This window comes from Mustela lutreola, chromosome 4 (assembly GCF_030435805.1).
Source record: "Mustela lutreola isolate mMusLut2 chromosome 4, mMusLut2.pri, whole genome shotgun sequence".
Taxonomy (NCBI): Eukaryota; Metazoa; Chordata; class Mammalia; order Carnivora; family Mustelidae; genus Mustela; species Mustela lutreola.
Window position 1 is genome coordinate 131,295,393 of NC_081293.1, and position 20,876 is coordinate 131,316,268.

Consider the following 20,876-nt stretch of genomic DNA (forward strand, 5'->3'; position numbering starts at 1 on the left):
TTTTATTTATTTGACAGATTGAGAGAGAGAGAGATCACAAGTAGGCAGAGAGGCAGGCGGGGGCAGGGGGCGGGTGGGAAGCAGGCTCCCTGCCTAGCAGAGATTTCCCACTGCGGGGCTCAACCCCAGGACCCTGAGATCATGACCTGAGCCAAAGGCAAAGGCTTAACCCACTGAGCCACCCAGGTGCCCCTGTGAAGCCCTTTTGATTTTATAGGTAGGTTACTTTATGCATACTGTGTACTGAATTAATATACATTTAACCATTGTCTTTTAAAACACTGTGTGTACAATCAAGTTGTTTTATTTCATTTAGAGTAATCATAGGTGGGCCTGGTTCCCTGCTCCAATTACTTCCCCCCAAAACCCACCTCTGTTGAAAAATCAACTGAGCCCCAAAGACTAGAGTTGGAGGTAGTAGCAACAGCTGGAGTGGAAGAAGCAGAAAGCTGTTTTCGTCTTTGATGATCCTTTTCTCCCCCAGTTAATGCCCCCTTATCTAGAGTCAAATCACAAGTAAAACATCCAGGTGTAGCTTTATCTATTTCCTCATTCATTCAATAAATACCTACTGAGCGCCCACCATGTGCCAGCTCGGTGCTCAGCATGGGGACAGGTTATACAAAGTGGTTAAAGTGACATGAGGCTTCTGGAGAGAGCTTGAAGTTCAAAACCCAGAACGGGAAGTCAGATAAATGGTGTAAGAAGTGCCTTTGAAGCAGATGAAAACCGAGGGAAGTTAAATGAAGAGACAGGTGTGTGTTGAGACGTGGAGGAGATACGAGACCGGTTACGTTCAGTTGCTTTGGAAAGTCTCTGCTCTGAATGCTACAGGGAAGATACAGGAGAGTTTGAGGATAGAGAATTATGTGTGTAGAACTGTTGGGGAGAACGTTCCCAGCACCGAGTCAGGGGACTGTTGTGGGCATTGTGGCACAATGGAGGCAAGAATGAGTGTGGAATCGGGAGTCGGAGTAGTCCCGGCTTTCCCCCAGCAATGCTCCTGGGCATACATGGAAACACTGGGTAGCATGTATGATGTGCTTGTGCCTGCTGATATCGTGGGTCACAAGGATGTGGCAGGGGCTTTGGTGGAGAGGGCAATGACGGACTGAGAAGAGGGCTCATGAATGGATTAAACTATGAAGGATTTTGCATTTCTTGAAGCAGGGAGGAGGTTGGAAAGGGGAGGAGGGCAGTGGTACACTTGGGGGCTGGCTGTCAAAAAACAAACATTCCAGGTGCCTGCCATGGTTAAATTCTGGGAATGATCGTGCTGGAGGACGGAGGCTGGAGTTGGAGGACTGCAGGAAACACGATCACGGGACTCTACAAGCTGAGGTGACGGAAAGGTGTCAGAAAGTGGTGATGAGGAATGAGCACATGGAGGAAGATCAGAAGCCAGGTGCTCTATTCCTTTAGAAAGATGGAAGTGGGTCTCATGAAAGTTCAGTAAACAACAGCTGTGGTGCCTCTAAAATGGGGAAACAGAGAACTGGTGTCAATTTTAAATGAAGAGGGAAAGAAGTGGACCGTTGAGTAGTCCAATAGTTGAAAGTCTGGGCTTGTAAACTATTGGAAGAAAAATCCCAAGAGGGCCAGAGTTTATTTTGAAGATATCCACGTGCTATATACAATCAGCCACATTTTTTTTCTAGGTTCATTCAAATACATATTAATTTATTAGTTGTTGATTTGATTATTCATTATTATGAATACTGCCTTGGGTAAGAAAAAGAAAAAGATGTTATTTTTTAAGAAAGATTTTATTTATTTATTTGACAGAGAGACAGAGAGAGACCGAAGAGCCGGAACACAAGCAGGGAGAGTGGGAAAGGGAGAAGCAGGCTTACTGCCAAGCCGGGAGCCCGATGGGGGTTGGCTACAGGTCCGGCTTGATGTGGAACTTGATGTGGGACTCGATGCTAGGACCCTGGGATTATGACCTGAGCCGAAGTCAGATGCTTAATGACTGAGCCACCCAGGTGACCCAAAAGATGTTATTTTATATTCTGCCTTGATTCCTTTCTAACACCTTTTTGGTTGTATTTTTTTTTTTTTCGTGGTCTCTCAGCTTTAAAAATGTCAAATACTGGGAGGGAGGATACACTTTCCCAAATATCAGATATTGGTGGATCCCATTGGTGGAACCAACTAAACTAGAGAGTATGTTATTTTTCAGAGTAATCCTCTTTATCTGAAAGGAAAACACTGTATTAATCCTTTTTTTCTTTCTAAATACCATAATTTATTTACTCTTACTTACATAATCATAGTCTTGGACTGGTTTTCAAAACCACCATTATATTAAGTATGTAAAATACAACTGATATGATTATTGAAGTGTGTACTTTTTGCATTAGAATGGAGAACACAAATTTTGATGAGTTTCCTGACATATGAAGAAGTGCTCTGATAAGCTTACAGACATATCAGTATATTCACAGATATTCTGATTATCGCAAAGCTAGTTTTTTGCATGGGTAGCTACCTAAATTGTTTACAAAGCATAACAAATGCTATTTAAATCACAATATAATAACCTTTTGCAAGGAACTTCTTAACAGGGACAGCAGATCATAGCAGTCAAGGTTGTTGTTGACAAGCACCTGTCCTTTACAGTTACGTGCTAAAAGGCAGGTGTTCTTACATTTGTTATGCTTCTATCGTGCTTTTCATCACAACTATAACACTTACCTGAAAATGTTGGTAATTTGAAAGATTTCATAGCACTAGGAGCAAACCAACCCTATTCATGCATTGAGATGAATTTATTACTTTTCAATCCTTATTTAAGTAATCAGGTCCACGGAATTCCAAAATAAGGTATTACCACTTTCCTACTTTCCTGCCTGGCGTGTTAATTCTCCTTTGGAAGACAGTCATCTTGCCTGCTGGATCCTTCTCTTAGTCTGACTCTGTTTGATATGAGATCAAAGGGCTTTCATTTTCTGTATCAATTAGGCGGGCTGTCTTGTCTCAATGAGATTAAGTAGCCTCTGGAGAGGAGTGACACCAGAACAGCCAGAGATGAGCTGATGGTTAGCATACAATATGGCTGTCTTAATTCTTCTAAATGATAGTTTGTCTAGTCTGATGTCTTTCTTTTATGGTTGTGTGTGAGGCTCATTTGTTCAGGGCAACCATGCAGCACACACCAGACCTGATAATCAGTGGTTTGAGTTTCTAAAAAGGCTGGAAAGACACATCAATCCTCTTGCAGGCTTAAGAGATTTCCCTACTAAGGCAAAGTCCAGTTTTCTGTGGTTGTTTCTTTGAATTTTTTTTTTTTTTGTAGGATACCAAGTACCAGAATATTTTACTCTAAATAAATTCTAAATCTTATACCCCCAAATTTACCTCAAAGTTGCTTAAAGGAAGCATTATCAAAAGATTTGTTTAGCCCCAGGCAAAGCTGTGGAAACCCAGTGTTAGTCCTGCTATGTACAGAGATTCTTTTGTATCTAGAATTTTGTGGTCTGCATTTTCCACTCTCGTATTTAACCACCTTTTTTTTTTTTTTAAGATTTTATTTATTTATTTGAGAGAGAGTGAGAATGAGCAGTGGGGAGGGGCAGAGGGAGAAGCAGACTCTCCACTGAGCAGGGAGCCCAATGTGGGGCTCAATCCCCGAACCCTGGGATCATTACCTGACCTGAAGACAGATGTTTTTTTTTTTTTTTTTTAAAGATTTTATTTATTTATTTGACAGAGAGAGATCACAAGTAGGCAGAGAGGCAGGCAGAGAGAGAGAGAGAGAGAGAGGAGGAAGCAGGCTCCCCGCTGAGCAGAGAGCCCGATGCGGGACTCGATCCCAGGACCCCGAGATCATGACCCGGCCCGAAGGCAGCGGCCCAACCCACTGAGCCACCCAGGTGCCCCTGAAGACAGATGCTTAACCGACTGCACCACCCAACCGCCCCTTAACCACCCTTCTTGAGATAAGAATTTAATGATTTCCCTGGAGAAAGTGAAGCAATGTGTTTAAAGGAGTAAAGGAGACACTGGTTTTATTAACAACATCCTCTCTCCACCTGGTCACTCTGTCTTTACTTTCAGAGATTTCCTCACCAGCCGCATCGTCAAGAAAAAAAAAGAAGTCGTCAGGCATCAACTCACCGACTTGGTCTTCCTTAACCACCTTCAGACTTCTCTAGGCTTAAACCTATTCTTCCTTCTTCCCTCTTAGCCCAGAAGAAAAACTTCTACTACTTTCCCAGTCTTGGCCTTCACCCTGAGCCTTCAAGATCTGGCTTCCTCAGTTATCTTCCCTCCTCTCATGTTTGTGACCCATCCTTTCTCTTCTGGGTACACATGTGCTCGAGACTCCACCAGACGTTAAAGAATTAAAAACAGTGACAAAAACAACCACTCTTTCTTTAGCTCAACTTCCTTTTTTTCTGGGCTAATGCCTTACATTTCACCTTTTCATCATCAAATTCTCGAGAAAGACTACATGACTTATTCTATTCATTAGGTCCTTTCTCTCTTTCACTCTCTCTCTTTTTTAAACAATAAACACCCTTATTACATGACTGAAGATAAGAGGAGGAAGATTTATTTGCCTTCCTGGGCTTTGATTTTCCTCAGAGAGGACTCTAGCTCCTTGCCTTCTAGGGTGGAGCCATTGACTCAGCCACACTGGCCGGGTCTTGAACCGATGCATGCAAGAAGCTCTCCTGGCTGGAGATGCTCCTCCAGAAGACAAAAACCAGGAACGCTCTGCGGATTTGCTTCCCATCCTTGCACGGGGATCTTCTCTGTATTGTTCCGATGTGAGTGTATGGACTACTGAAAGGAGCACGGTCCCATTCTCCTTCTAATCCACTGCTGTCTGATTCAGCGCCCACTGCTGCTCTCACCAGCATGGGGAAGGACATGGAGTTACCATTCAGTGGACACTGTTCTACTCGCCTCTCTTGTCCATTTGCCAGTAATGGTTAGTATTTCTGGCAGGGAAGTCCTCTTCTCTTCGGAGCTCTGCTTCTCTTTCTTCTTCTGGTCCCCCTCGTGTATCCTTCCAAGTGTGTGTGTGTGTGTGTGTGTGTTTAACTTAATTAAATTAAATTAATTTATTTGATAGAGATCACAAGTAGGCAGAGAGACAGGCAGAGAGAGAGGAAAGGAAGCAGGATCCCTGTTGAGCCAAGAGCCCAATGCAGGGCTCAATCCCAGGACCCTGAGATCATGACCTAAGCCGAAGACAGAGGCTTAACCACTGAGCCACCCAGACGCTCCTCCCTCCAAGTGTTCTGCCTCTTCAATTATTTTTTGTTTCTCTGTCCATCCTTGAGAAGTTGGAGTTCCTAGGGTTTGTTTCTTACCTTTTTTTCCTCCTTTCCCTCCTCATCCCCCTCACCCTGAGGCGATCTCGTGCTTTGGCCTGATTTCTTCTCCAGCCAAAGATCTGGATCTCTAGCTACTCATAGGAATTCCCCTTGAGGCACCTCAAAATTCAGCACACAGTAGTGAACTGACATGGCATTTTCCCTACAAATTGTTCACATAAATTTCATCTCCCTTTTTCCCTTGCCCAGCCAGGACCCCATCATTCTCCCAGACGCCCAAGAGTGAACCATGCCCCTCTCCTAACCTCCTTACATCCTTTCAGTTCTACCTCTTTAGAAGCCATCTCCTGCCCCTTCATTCTTCATTCCACTGCTCCAGTCTAGGTCAGAGCTCTTCAGTGAGGTCAGACTCACACTTTGAAGGTTGCACCTAGGCTTTTCCTTAGTCATATTTCTACAACCAGATCCGATCACGTCACTACCAGGATTAAGGACTTTCTTCAATTTCCATCTGCCAACAGGGTATACTTTAGCCCAAACTCTTTAGTGCAGTGTAAGATCTCCTTCAGAATGTAGTAGCCAAGTCTGATTTTTCTATTTACTCTGGTCTCCCACCCACATATGCCTTTACACGCTCCAGAATATTCCCCATTTGTGCCTTCATAGCTAAGATCAAGGAGCTCCTTTTCCATGAAGTGATCCTGGTTTCTTCTCTCCTCCTTCTGCCTGGAAAATCCTGATTCCTCCTTTTATGTGAAGTTACCATGTGGCCTCCTTTCTATTCCACCAATCTTTGCTGACCACAGCCTGCTTCCACCCCATACCTGCCTCTTTCACAAAATCAATTTTTATGCCTTTGCTGTTCCAGAGCATTTTATGCAGGCTTCCACTTAAAGTCCTTGTCTCATTGTCTTACAGCTATTTTTCTGCTGCCCTGTCTCCCCTATCAGACCACCAGCTCTTCTAAAGCCATGTTAACCTTTTCCACTATGCCAAAGATGCTCACCAAACTCCAACTACATTTTCAAGATGAAATAGAAAGCCTAAGAGGGGCACCTGGGTGGTTCAGTCTAAGTGTCTGGCTTCTTTTTTTTTTTTTTTTTAAGATGTTATTTATTTATTTGAAAGAGAGAAAGAGAGAGGGAACAAGCAGTGAGGAGGCACAGAGGGACAGAGAGAAGTAGACTCCCTTGTTGAGCAGGGAGCCTGATGCTGGGGTTGATCCCAGCACCCAGAGATCATGACCTGAGCTGGAAGGCAGGCGCTTAACCCCCTGAGCCACCCAGGCACCCCATGCATCTGGCTTTTGATTTCTGCTCGAGACATGATCTCTAGGTCCTGGGATCAAGCCCCATGTGGGGCACTGTGCTCAGCAGGCAGTCAGCTGGAGATTCTCTCTCCCTCTGCCCCTCCCCCCACTTGCGCACATAAACTCTCTCTCTCAAATAAACTAAAAAAGAAGAAAAGAAGGAAAGAAAGAAGGAAGAAAAGAAAAGAAAGGAAAAGGAAAGGAAAGAGAAGAGAAGAAAAGAAAAGAAAACCTTAGCTGACTGCCTTGGACAGCAGTAGTGGTCCTCTGTCCTGCCGTGATTTTGTATTCATGTACTTTCTTACAGCACTTGCTATATTGAAGTTATATGTTTACTTTCCCATTTCTTCCATCAGACTGAGAGTATCTCAAAGCAGGGACCTCATCCTGTTCATCACTGCCATCCAAATGGTGCCCAGAACACAAAAGGTACCAAGTAAATGTAAATGTTTGTTAAATCAACTGTCCCCCCGCCCCCCGCAAGTCTTTATTATTTATTGGAGTTATTTTTTAAAAATATTTTATTTATTTATTTGACAGACAGAGATCACAAGTAGGCAGAGAGGCTGGCAGAGAGAGAGAGAGAAAGAGAGAGAGAGAGGAGGAAGCAGGCTCCCTGCAGAGCAGAGAGCCCCATGTGGGGCTCGATCCCAGGACTCTGGGATCATGACCTGAGCTGAAGGCAGAGGCTTTAACCCACTGAGCCACCCAGGCACCCCTATTGGAGTTATTTTTAGATGTGAATTGGTGCTCTTGTTTTGAACACCTACATAGAATATGTTTTACATGCCTATTAATTTTACTATGAATATTTCGTCTACAATGACCACCACCTGCATAGTAGATCATTGAAAAATCTCGACTGCTAGACAAGGATCACATTAAATTGGTAGAAAACAACCTCGATTTGTGGGAAACTGAGCTGCAGAGAGTTCTGAATTAGAAGGAAAAGAGTGAGCACAGAGAGTGATATACAGTGCTTACTCATGGCATTGGAATGCCAGTAAATATGAAACATCCCACAGCCTAGAGTTATTATTTATTATTTTTTATAATAATTATTAACCTCATCAATTAGAAAAGAGAAAATCAAATGGAAGATAACTGTAGTTACTTAACAAATTTATGCTAAAAACCAACTTAAAAGCTGTACTAAAAATCCCCTTAGTCCCAGAACCATAGTGTATCTGGAGGGTTCTTCCCATTAGAGTTTTCCCCATAATTGTCAAGTAATGGGACAGAAGAAAACAGCTGAGGTTGGTGTGGGGGTGAGCTGGGAAAACGAGGAAACTATCAGGAAACCCAGCTCCTCTCTTTCCCCCTGCATTACCTTACCCTTGTGGGTTTGCACAGTGAATCCACTCTATAACAATCAGTCAACATGGCGAAGTCCCTGGGCCATAAATTGGAATCTTGATCTGAGTGACTCTGGCTTCAGTGCTCTCATTTTCTAAGCGCTAACAAACTGAGTTATTTTGTGAACTCTCTAGTACCTCTTCAGTTAGGTGATTTAAATCACTAGTAATAGAAATTAGTAGTTTAGTTAATAAGGTAACTCCACATTTCCTTTTAGCATGGTGAGTCCTCTCAAAATATAGGGCTGTTTCAGCCAACCTAGTACATCTACCCTCACTGTATTTTTCCCTTTTTCTTTCTCCCCCACTTTGAGTCAGGCTGTGGTATGTTATGGGTATTTCCCAATAAATTACCAGCCCCTGTACATGCATTTTTACTTAGCCCATATCTTGCTTCCTACACTCTTCTAAGTTTTATTCATGAATCACTCAAAATTTTACACATTCCAGAAATTACACATTTACTTTTCAGTATATAACAGCTATTCTTCCTCCCATGTTTGAAATACTTTTTTTAACATTCGTTCTAAATGAACTCACCATGGCTCATCCTGGTTTGCATAATTATAGTTGGCTCTTATAAGTAATTATCAAGCCTTTTTCTCTCTCCTTTTCTCTTGCTCATCCTTTTTATTTTTTTGTGCAGGGTGAAGGGTTGGGGGGACTTCCCTCATGGGGAGAAGCCACCTGGTGGTGAGGGCATTTCACAGCTCATTGTCTATGGGGCATTGGTTCATTTAAAGAGTCTTAGGCAGGTTGGGATTTGAGATTGGAGGAACCAGGGTGGAAAGCAATTTGTCCGCATTAGAAAAGAATCAAGATGGAGAGCCCTAGGCTCAGAGATGTCTCAGGGTTGCAAGAGGATTTTAGATTTGGGAGTTTTTAACAGCTTTTGAAAGATGAAGAAAGCACCTCTACTATGCTAGAATTAGGAGGCAATGCTTCACATTTAAGAAGAATAAATTCAGCTTCACCCAATGAGATGAGATTTGGGAATTTACATAAAGAGGTAGTTTAGATTAAAAATATTTCATTCCTGGGAATGAAAATATAGTGGATTATAAAGGGTAGATGGAACGGTTGGGAGTTCATAATTGTCCTTTCCAGTCTATCAAAAAAATAAATATGTTTAATAAATATAGATTTAATAGGTAATTTTAATTATGGCTTTAATAAAATCCAAACAGTATGAAAGGGTTTACAATGAAAAGTAAGTCCCCCTCTTTCCCTTCCAAAGCACAGTTTCCTTTCCCCTCTACCTTCTCCCCTGCTCCCCCTAGTTCCATTTGCTTCACAAAACCACAATTGTCTCATTGTTATTTATCCTTCTGGAGGAAGTCTATGCATTCACAAACATACATGTGTGTGAGTTGTTCTTTATTTCGCCCCATGAATGATAGCATACTATATGCACTTGTCTGCACCTTACTTTTTCCTCTGATTGCTGTGTCTTAGAGATCTTTTCCTTCGGAGTCCAGATAGAGCTGCCTTATGCTTTACAACCACAGCAAAATTTAATTAACTATTCCCTTCTGATGGACACTTAGGTAGTTTGCATCCTTCTGCTGTTATAAAACTATACTGCATCACAGTTGAGCAGAAAGAACAACATGAAAACCTCCTGATGGGAAGGTTGGAGGCAGGGCAGGACAGAATGAACTGTTGTTCTCACATGAACCAAACATTTTAAGGTTCTGATTCTCTGTGTACCTCATTGCCATGCATACATTGGGGGAAACATACAGGAGCTCTACAAAACCGCCATGAGGTCGACACATTTCCATTATGTGGAGTTATTATGTAAAATATCCCACATCTTATATGGCAGTGGGGGTATGTATTAGGAATATACCTGAGTTATTTAAGGAGAGAACTACAATATTGTGGAAAGAGCATTGTTTTGGGTCATAAGAACTTGGTTCAAGCTTCAACTCTGCCTTTTATTGGTGTGATCATTGAAATCCTTTTAGTCTCTCCAAGTCTTATTTTCTTCTTCTATAAAATGGAAGTAATTGTACCAACCTTGTGTTTCATAGATTTAATGAAATAATGCTTCTGAAGTGAGTCTACAAACCAGTGGTTCTCAAACTTTAGAGTTTCTGGTTCAGACAGTCTGGAGTAGACCTTGATAATTTACATTTCTGATAAATTCTCATGTAATGCTGATGCTGCTAGTCTAGGGACCATAATTTTGAGAAACACTGGTATAAGTCATTAAGAACTGGTAGGTGGTGTTACAGTTTTTGTCACTACAGTTATTACCCAAGAAAGAACACTACCTTCACATGTGTCCTTGGAGACGTGAGAGAGGTAATTCATGGTAATCACTTTTGAATTAAAGTAGAAATTCTGCCTGTCGATTGATTACAGAAATCTCTAAAGAAATTGAACTTATGGGGGGGGGATACCAAACACATAATTACGCACACTTAGAGTTTATTTAAACGTTCAAGCACCTCTGAATTTGCTGGTTTAGAGCACTTGACAGGAAGTGGAAGTACAAAAATAAACAAGAAAGGCTCATCTCGTGGCATTGCTGCCTTAACTGAACACAGGAAGTCCTGGAAATCTTGCAAGACTGTCTGTTCCTTCATGATGTCTAGCCTGATTTTTAAGACCCCAAAGAGTATTTTAGGTTTGTATTTCTCAGAGTTCTCCAGAGAAACAGATCCAACTGGAGAAAAAATTTACACACACACACACACACACACACACACACAAACAGAGTTACTGTAGATTGTAAGTTATTATAACCACGGTATAGTTCTAGTCTGAGTCTGAGAACCAGCAGAGCCAATGGTATAAGATCCATTCCAAGTCTGACTCCAAAGGCAGGGGAAGACCAATGTTTTAGTTCAAAGACAAGCAGAGAGAAAGAATTCCTTCTTAATTTTTTATTCTGTTTATGTCTTCAAAAGACTGGACAAGATCTACCCACAATGGGGAAGACAACAGCTTTACTCAGTTTCCCAATTCAAACGTTAGTCTTATCCCGAGATCCCCTCACAGACACACCTGGAAGTAATGTTTAACCAAATATCTGGGCACCCTGAGGCCTGATGAAGTTGGCATATAAAATTAACCATCAAAACGTTGTGGATGGATGTGTGAAGTGAGCTTGTTTCCGTGTGCTTACCATGGTTTTCCAGTCCGCGTTGCCGCTTTGAAACACTTGAAGTTTCAAGGAGCATGAACATCAACTGTGGTTATGTATATAGTTAGTTTCATATTCTAGCTGTCACGCTTCTTATGGAAAAACATGTCAGTGGACTACTTATAGCTAAAACTCAAAATATTCTTGTAAAAACAGAAAACTTTTGGTAACAATAGTTAGTTGCTATCATCAACAACCTCACTGTTACTGTATTTAGTCTAAGAAAGGTGATGCCAACAGGTCTATTTGCCAGTCTGTAAATGCTGTTGAGTATTTAAAGATATGTCAAGAATAATCCCGAATCATTAATTTATTTTGTCACAAACGTGTAGGAATCTAGACATTCAGCTTTTAGCACTGACATATTACCTTCTGAAAATCACCGTAGACATTCTGCTCTCCGTTCCCTTCTCAACTAATAAATACAACCTGTGGAACAAGAGACATACCACAGTACATTCCTGGGACCCCAAGAGACAAATATTAAAATATTTTAGAAGACAAATATTAAAATTAATGAGATAACCGCAAATGTTTTGAGGTAAATTCATGAATGACAAAGCAAATTTTAAGCCATGGTACAGTAGGTAGAAAATGTTGAGATTATGTGTGAATAATGCTTTTGAGAAGATGGCATATTAAATTGTGGTGGTTTTCCTTACTTTCTGTCTCACCGATTCCCTTCTTGACACTGTACAGCTATTTCCTTTTGTAATACATAAACTCCCTTACAGAATCTTTTCCACAGCTGGCTTTCATCACTTCTTGATAGGTACCTAAATATTTCAGTTTCTTCCACTTTATTTTCCTTTAACAATAACTGCTGCCCAATCAAATCATTCATCTTTTCCCCCTGTGTGAGTATTTGAGATCTTGAATGAGTGTTTATGAAGCACCATTTGGAACCCCCTATTTTCTCTTGTTTGGCGTTTTCACATATCCTTGGTCTCAATTACACTTGGAAGTTTGAATTAAGTTTGTTTAACCATTTAAAAATTTTGAGTTCAAAATTTATTGTGGACTTTTTTTTGTCTTTCCCTATAGAAATTACTGTGTGTAAATAAAAGACTAACCTTAAAACCTAAGGCTTATTTTATAACTTGTATAATAGTGCCTGCACATTTATAAACACTATTCAGACATATGGCACAGAAAAGCAAATATTATGCTTTAAAACGTCCACAAATGATAATAACAACTAACATTTATTTTCTATTTTCTAGGAAGTGGGTGTATGACCAAGTTCTTCATGTGCATTGATTTATTTCATCTTTCCATCAGTCCTAGAAGTTAGGAATTTTATTAAGTGCTTTCTTGCCCTTGGTGTGCAAGGAAATTTCAGGATTAATCTAAGAGTTTAAGTTGAATTTCTGGTATTTGTAACCCAAGGAGTATTCATTTATGTAAACATGATACATGTTATTAGGTACGCAGATGTCATTATGGGTTTGTAAAACAAGAGTATATCCTAGGCAAGAGGGGATCAGATTGAAAAGGCCTGTGCTCTATCTGTTCCATACCCATTTACACTGATTAAATTTTAAAAAATTCCTAGAGGAATCTCCTGGGAGAAGAAAAACAAAGCAAAAACATAACAAGGATTGGGGCCAGGAACCCAACTTTGAAGGATTTTACTGACACGGGTCCATGGCAAGGCCTTGACTTTAAGAAAATCTGAAGGCTGAATAGAGAAATATAGATATGGCTTAAAAACCGAAGACTATTAAAAGATAATACAATGTCTCCCTATCATTCTTGTCATTCATTTGACCAATTTTTTTTAAGGTTTTATTTATTTATTTGATAGAGTGAGACACAGCAAGAGAGGGAACACAAGCAGGGGGAGTGGGGCTCTATCCCAGGACCTTGGGATCATGACCTGAGCCAAAAGCAGATACTCAACGACTGAGCCACCCAGGCACCCCTCATTTGAGCAATACTTACCCAGTCTCTACGATTGGTAACTCTGTCCTTAATTTCCTACATAAATTTCCATAGTTTCTTTAAGCATATACAAGCACAAATAAATAGGATTTTGCTTCTCTTCATTTGCTTACAAAGACGGCATGTTTTAATATCATTCTGGATCTTGTTTTTTGTTTGTATGTTTAGCTCGGGCTTCTTTTCCTGTCGGTGTAAAAAAAGCTTCCTGACTCTTTTTTACAGTTGTTTAATGCTCTATGCTATAGATATATTATCATGTATTTACCATTTCAACTAGTTGGGTTGTTTTTAATCTTTAGCTATTACAAACGGTGCTACAGTGAATAACTTTGTATCAAAGTCATTTCTCACCTGTGCATGAATTATCTGCACGATAAGTTCCTCTAAAAGTATTTCTGAGCCTTTAGTGGCTTTCGTTAATTTGAAAGTGACCACCTAGCTATTCTCTCTGAGGTGTACCCTGGTGAGAGAAGGGATGTGTATGTGTAGGGCTAAAAAGAGCTATAAACCTTAGGGCCTAAGCCACCCTGTTTTAGGAACCCCCTAAGACAACCTAACCCAGGAAGAAGAGCCATATTTCTGTTGACTTTTAGGGGAAGGATGAACATATGTCTTAGAAGTTGCTGAGGAGGTGACACTGGAGTGGAGATAGTGGCTTGAGTGAAGCACCAGGATGTAGTTCCAATGGGAAGCCAGGATGGTACTGTGGGCTGCTGAGACTTGAACAGAACTTTGCTAAGATTACCGACCCCAGGGGCACCTGGGTGGCTTGGTAGGTCAAACGTCTGGCTTCTGCATATCATCTGAATTAGATATGTGAGATATGTGAGACACTCCTCTTTTCTCTTTTCTCCCCAAATTTCTCTCCAGCTCTGAGCCTGTGAAATCAAATAATATGTGCTTCCAACGTATATGGAAGGGACAAGCATGGGATGAACTTTCCATTCCAAAAGGGAGAAATAGGAAAGATGAAATGGGTAGTAATTTCTCAGTTCGTCCAAATCCTTAAAGCACAATGGGGTAGTGGTCCCACCTTCCAAACACACTGGGGTGGAATTTGGGTTCCCAAGGCTCCAGTGGTTCTGCCCCACAGCTTTGCTGGGGTAGCTCACTCAGCAGCTCTCATAGGTTGGAATCCTCATGTCTGCCCCTCCCTCTCTGGGGGTGGGGTCATTGTCCTAGGACCAGATGGGCACTGCCCTAGTCAGATTTCTCTGCAGTGGCCCCTCCCCCTCTTGAGCCCATGCTCTGGAAGGCTCCATCCATTCAGATCTAGGGGCGATACCCATTCTCCCACTGGTTAATGGCTAGTGGCTATGCCATGGTATGTGATATTTTGTATATGATTCCTAGTCATAGAAGATGGAGAATAAGCTAAGTTAGAGTAAGACAAGATGGAATCACAGTGGCCAATGCGAACTCCCATATTAGTTGTCAATGTGGGATATAGGACTTCAAGTGTGCCTCTATAGATAAGCCGTGTGACTGATAGATAAGTAAACCTTGTTAGGAAAGGTCCACAGAGAGACGGGTGAGACCTAGTGGGCTGAGCTGATACGGCAAACTCCATGGGGCAGAACCGTTACACCCAACTCAGAGGACCCTTAAAAGAAGGGGCTGTCTAGCAGTGGCGGGAAGGTTGACTGGCCTCCCATGCTCTATGTGTCCACAGCTGCTCCACACAGGCACTGCCAGAGGCTCTGAAGGCACAGAAGTTCACTCCACCAAGGTCTAGCTAACACTTACTGCAGGACCTATGATGCGGCTGGTGTCTTCCCTCTGACGTTGTGATTCCTCCTTCCCAGATCATCTTTGACGTGGTTCATTAATCCCCTCTAACTTTCTTGTATGACTAACTTGTGTGATAAGTTGTACAATAAACTGTATGATTCATGTATTTAATGTTGATGCTACCTGGCTATTTGAAACATGTCTCAGTCCTATGATTCTTTCTTTCTTTCTTTCTTTCTTTCTTTTTTTTTTTATTTGACAGAGAGAGATCACAAGTAGGCAGAGAGAGAGAGAGAGGAAAGCAGGCTTCCTGCTGAGCAGAAGGTCAGATGCGGAACTCGATCCCAGGACCCTGAGATCACGACCTGAGCCAATGGCAGCGGCTTAACACACTGAGCCATCCAGGCGCCCTCAGTCCTATGATTCTTACCTGGCATTGCCATTCACCCCTGCTTCAGGCAAGTGCACTCTGATCTCTGTAGGGGCTCTGCCAGGGTTTACTACCTATACTCTCTGGTAGGCAGAGAGCCCCTCTGGCCCTCTTAGTCCCCTTCCACATCTGGAGATTGAGGGGTGCAGCACAGACTTTTGGGGGAGCACAGCCCGCACTGTGAGGCAGACAACAGGCACTCCTTTGAAAGAGATCTGCCCCAGAGGCCCTTGAACTACAGAACTGCGGAGGTAGGGCCAGTCCGGAACTGCCTTTAGGTCATTCATCTACTGTCTTGAACAATAAGTGCTGGCTTCTGTTTGGAAGGCCCACTAATCTGCCAATTGTCTTAAGGAATAGCTCCTATCTTTAGTCAGAATGGTCAATCTATACCAATTTCCTTTATCAAATTTGGCCACACTCTTGGTGCTTTCTACCAAACAAGCCTTCTTATTTCTTTCAAAATGGATAGGCTGAGAATTTTCCAAATTTTAAAATTCTGCATTCTTTTTGAGTAATAATTTCACCTTTAAATCATTTCTTTTCAAATTTTACTAAAAATATTCAAAAGAAACCAGATTGTTCCTCCAAGACTTTGCTTAGGAATTTCTTCAGATCTACTTTTCTTTCTTTTTTATTTAAAGATTTTATTTATTTGACAGAGAGAGCGAGAGAGCACAAGCAGGGGGAGCAGCAGAGGGACAGGGCAAAGCAGGCTCTCAGCTGAGCAGGGAGCCCAATGCAGAATTCGATTCCAGGACCCTGGGATCATGACCTGAGCCGAAGGCAGAGGCTTAACCATCCGAGCCGCATAGGCACCCCTACTTTTTATTGCTTACAAGTTCTACCTTCCACAAAACACTAACACTAAGACAAGAACACAATTTAGTTCTTATTCACATTATAACAAAGATTGCCTTTTCCTCATTTCTATCTGAGACCTCAATAGGATGACATTTATTATCCATGCTTCTACCAAGGTTCTGCTAACAACCACTTGGGTGTTCTCTAAGACAAAGGTTTTCTCTACACCTTTCCTCTTCTTTCTTTTCTTTCTTTCTTTCTTTCTTTCTCTCTCTCTTTCTTTCCTTCCTTTCTTTTTTAACCATTTTTATCTGTAAGTTATCTCTACACCCAATGTGGCATTCAAACTCACAACCCAGAGATCAAGAGTAGCAAGCTCTACTGACTGAGCCAGCCAGGCAATCCTACAGCTTTCCTCCTCTGAGCTCTTGCCAGACTTGCTCTTTGCAGTCCATTCATAGCAATGTAGGCTTTCTCTAGTACACACTTCAAAACTCTTTCAGCCTTTTGCCCATTATCCAGTTCCAAAGCTGCTTGCACATTTTTAGGTATTTGTCACAGCAGCAGCTCCATTTTGGGATGAATTTTCTGTGTTAGTCTATTTTGGGCTGCTATTACAAAATACCAGAGACTGAGTAGCTTCTAAACAATAGAAATCTACTACTGACAGTGCTGGAGGCTGAAAGTCCAACATCAGGGTACCAGCATGGTTAGGTGAGGGCTTTCTTCTGGGTCACACATTTCTCCTTGTATTTTCCCAGGGTTGAAAGAGGCTAGGGAGCTCTGTGGGATCTCTTCTATTCATTTTATTTATGTATTTATTTTTATTAATAATCTTAGATTGGATATAGTTGAAGTAAGTAATAAAGGACTATAAGGTAGGTGGGGAAAAAATAAAAAATAGCATGGAGTAAAAAAAAAATGAAATATAAAAAAGAATGGAATAAAAAATAAAGGAGGCAAAGGGAAAATGTCTAACTTTGGAAGGAAACTAGCAAGACAACTGGGCAGGAGAAGCAACCTGGTTACAAGGGAAGCAACCAGGAAGAACTCATGTCTGGAAATGTTAAAAACCAATGCACATTATTCAGGAAGTTATTGGAATGACAGCATGGTAAATGCTTAGAAAACTGTACCTAGGTCCATCTCAGTAAAAAGTTGAAAATAAGAGGCAATTAAAAAAAAACTCAGCAGTCAGAAGTGGGCCAAAGTCCATATTACCTTTAAAGGAACAACAATTATAATGATAGCTGAATTCTCAACAGAAACACTGGACTAGCAAAAATATATGGAATGATGTCTTCAAAGTGTTGGGGAGAAGATGCCAGTCTAGAATTCTATGCCAAGTGAAAATACCCTTTAAAAATAAAAGCGAAGTAAGTCATTTTCAGACCAATAAAAATTGAGAGTACATGCCGCCAGTTGTCTTACATTAAACAGGAAAAAAGCCCTCCAAGATAATAATATATAGCAGCAGAGGATTGGGCAAAAGCACACAAACAAATAAAATAAATAAAATGTAAGAGATAGGGGTGCCCAGGTGACTCAGTTGGTTAAGCAGCTAAGGTCATAATCTCAGGGTCCTAGGATGAAGCTCCACATGGGGCTTGTGCTCAGTGGGGAGTCAGCTCAAGGATTTTCTCTCCCTATCTTCCTCTGTGGCTCGCCCTGCTTGTGTACACACTATCTCTCTAAAATAAATAAATGAACCTTTTAAAAAAAATTTAAAAAAAATTAACAGATAAAGTTATTTTCTGAACAGAAACCTGTTTTAGAGGGTAAAATTCAAAAGGAATTTTGGGAAGCACAAGGCTTATGGCTTGGTAAACTTGAAAAATGAAGTTTTATTTTGTTGAGCAAACTTCTAAATTATGCCTGATTGCTACTACCAAAGTCTAGTTCTATATTCTCCAATGTCAGGCCATGAAACATGTCTCAATAAACTTAAGAAAATGGAAATCATATCAAGCATCGTTTTTGATCATAATGGTATAAGACTAGAAATTAATTATAAGAAAACACTAGAAAAAAATGCAAACACATGGAAGCTAAACAACATGCTACTAAACAATCAATGGGTTAACAAAGAAATCAAAGAGGAAATCCAAAAATACATGAAGAAAAAAGAAAATGAAGATACAGTGGTTCAAAATATTTGGAATGTAGCAAAAGCAGGTCTAGAGAGAAATTTATAGAAAGAAGAAACATATAGCAATAAGAAAAATCTCAATGAAACAACCTAAACTTACATCTAAAGGAATTAGAAAATGAAGAACAAACAAAGCGCAAAGCTAGTAGTAGAAAGGAAATCATAGAGTCAAGAGTGAATATAAATGAAACAGACTAAAAAACAAGCAAATAATATAAAATACCATGAAACCAAGAACTTGTTCTTTAGAAAGATAAACAAAATCGATAAACATCTAGCCAGAGTTGTCAACAAAAAAGAGAGGGCACTGAAGTAAAAAAAATCAGAAATGAAGGAGAAGAAATGACAACTGAATGTCACAAAGATACAGAGGATTATAAGAGAATATTATGAAAAATTACATGCCAACAAATTGGACAACCTAGAAGAAATGTATAAATTTCCTAGAAACATACAATCTTCCAAAACTGAATCAGGAAGAAAAAGAATATTTGAACAAACTGATTACTAGTAATGAAATTGAACTGGTAATTTAAAAAAAACCAAACAAACCAAAAAACAAAAGTCCAAGACCAGATGACTTCACAGGTGAGTTCTACTGAAGAGCTAATGCTATTCTTTTCAAACTATACTAAACTATACTAAAAAATAGAAGTGGAAGAAAAACTTCCAAATTTATCCTGAGACTGTCATTATTAGATACCAAAACCAAAGACATGACAAAAAATAAAAACAAAACAAAACAAACAAACAAACAAAAACCCTGCAGCCCAATATCTCTAATGAACATTAGATACAAAAGTCCTCAACAAATATTAGCAAATCAAATTCAACAATATAATAAAAGGATCATTCACCACAATAAAGTGGGATTTATTCCAGGGATGCAAGCATGGTTCAGTATTTGCCATCAATCCATGTGATATATCACATTAACAAGAGGATGGATAAAAACCATATAATAATCTCAATAGATGCAGAAAAAGAATTTTATAAAATATAACAACTGTTCATGATAGAAACTCTCAACAAACTGGGTTTTGAGGGAACATACCTCAATATAACAAAGGTCATACATGAAAAACCCAAAGCTAAATCAGACTCAGTGATGCAAAACTGAAAACTTTTCCTGTAAGTTCAGGAACAGGACAAGGATGTCCATTCTCACCACTTTTTTCAACATAGTACTACAGCAATCAGACAAGAAAAAGAAAGATAAAGAAGAAAGAAAACTGCCACTATTTGCAGATGCTGTGATACTATGTGCAGAAAACCCTAAAGACTCCAAAGAACCAAAACACCCCTATTAGAATTAATAAATAAATACAGCAAAGTTGCAGGATACAAATTATACAGAAATCTGTTCTGTTTCTATACACTAGTAACAAATAAGGAGAAATTAAGAAAATAATCCATTTACAACTGCACCAAAAGAAACAAAATATCCAGGAATAAATGTAACCAAGCAGATGAAAGACTTGTATTTTGAACACTGTAAGACACTGATGAAGAAAATTGAAGACAACACAAAAAAATGGAAAGCTATACCATGCTCATGGATTGGAAGGTTTGATATAGTTAAAATGCCCATACTACCCCAAGCATTCTACAGATTCAAAGCAAGCCCTATAAAAATGCCAACAGTATTTTTCACAGAACTAGAACAAATAATCCTAAAATTTGTGTGGAGCCACAAAAGCCCTCACCAGCCAAAGCAATCTTGAGAAAGAACAAGGCTGGAAGCATCACAATCCCAGATTTCAAGATACATTGAGAAGCTATAGTAATCAAAACAGTATGTGGTACTGGCGCAAATATATAAACATAGATCAGTGGAACAGAATATCTCTATTTGCAGAAAGAACTCCATGTCTATATGGTCAATTAATCTATGACAAAGAAGGCAAGATTATACAATGAGGAAAAGGCAATCTTTTCAATAAATGGTGTGGGGAAAACTGGACAACTACATCCAAAAGAATGAAACTGGACCACTTTTACACCATATACAAGTTTAAACCCAAAATGGATTAAAAACGTAAATGTGAGACCAAAAGCCATAAAACTCCTAAAAGAAAACATAGGCAGTGGTCTCTTGGACATTGCCCTTAGCAACACTTTTTATGGCAAAAGAAGCACAAGCAAAAACAAACTAAAACCAAAATAAAAAGATTTTGCACAGGAAAGGAAACCATCAACAAAACTAAAAGGTAACCTAGTGAATGGGAGAAGAAAATTGCAAATGATACATCCAATAAGGGGTTAATATACAAAATATATTTTAAAACTTACATAACTCAACACAAAAAACAAAATCCAATTAAAAATTATGCAGAAGATCTGAAGAGACATTTTTTTCAAAGAGGACATGCAGATGGCCAACAGATACAGGAAAAGATGCTCAACATCACTAATCATCAGGAAAATGCAAATCAAAACCACAGTGAAGTATCATCTTACATCTGTCAGAATGGCTAGGATCAGAGAGACAAGGAATAACAAGTGTTGGTGAGGATGTGGAGAAAGGGGAGCTCTCAAGCACTGTTGATGGGAATGTAAATCAGTGCAGCCACTTAGAAAAACAGTGTAGAGGTTTCTCATAAAACTAAAAATAGACCATCTGATCTAGTAATTCTACTACTGGATATTTACCCAAAGAAAACAAACACTAATTTGAAAAGATATCTGCACCTTTATGTTTATTGCAGCATT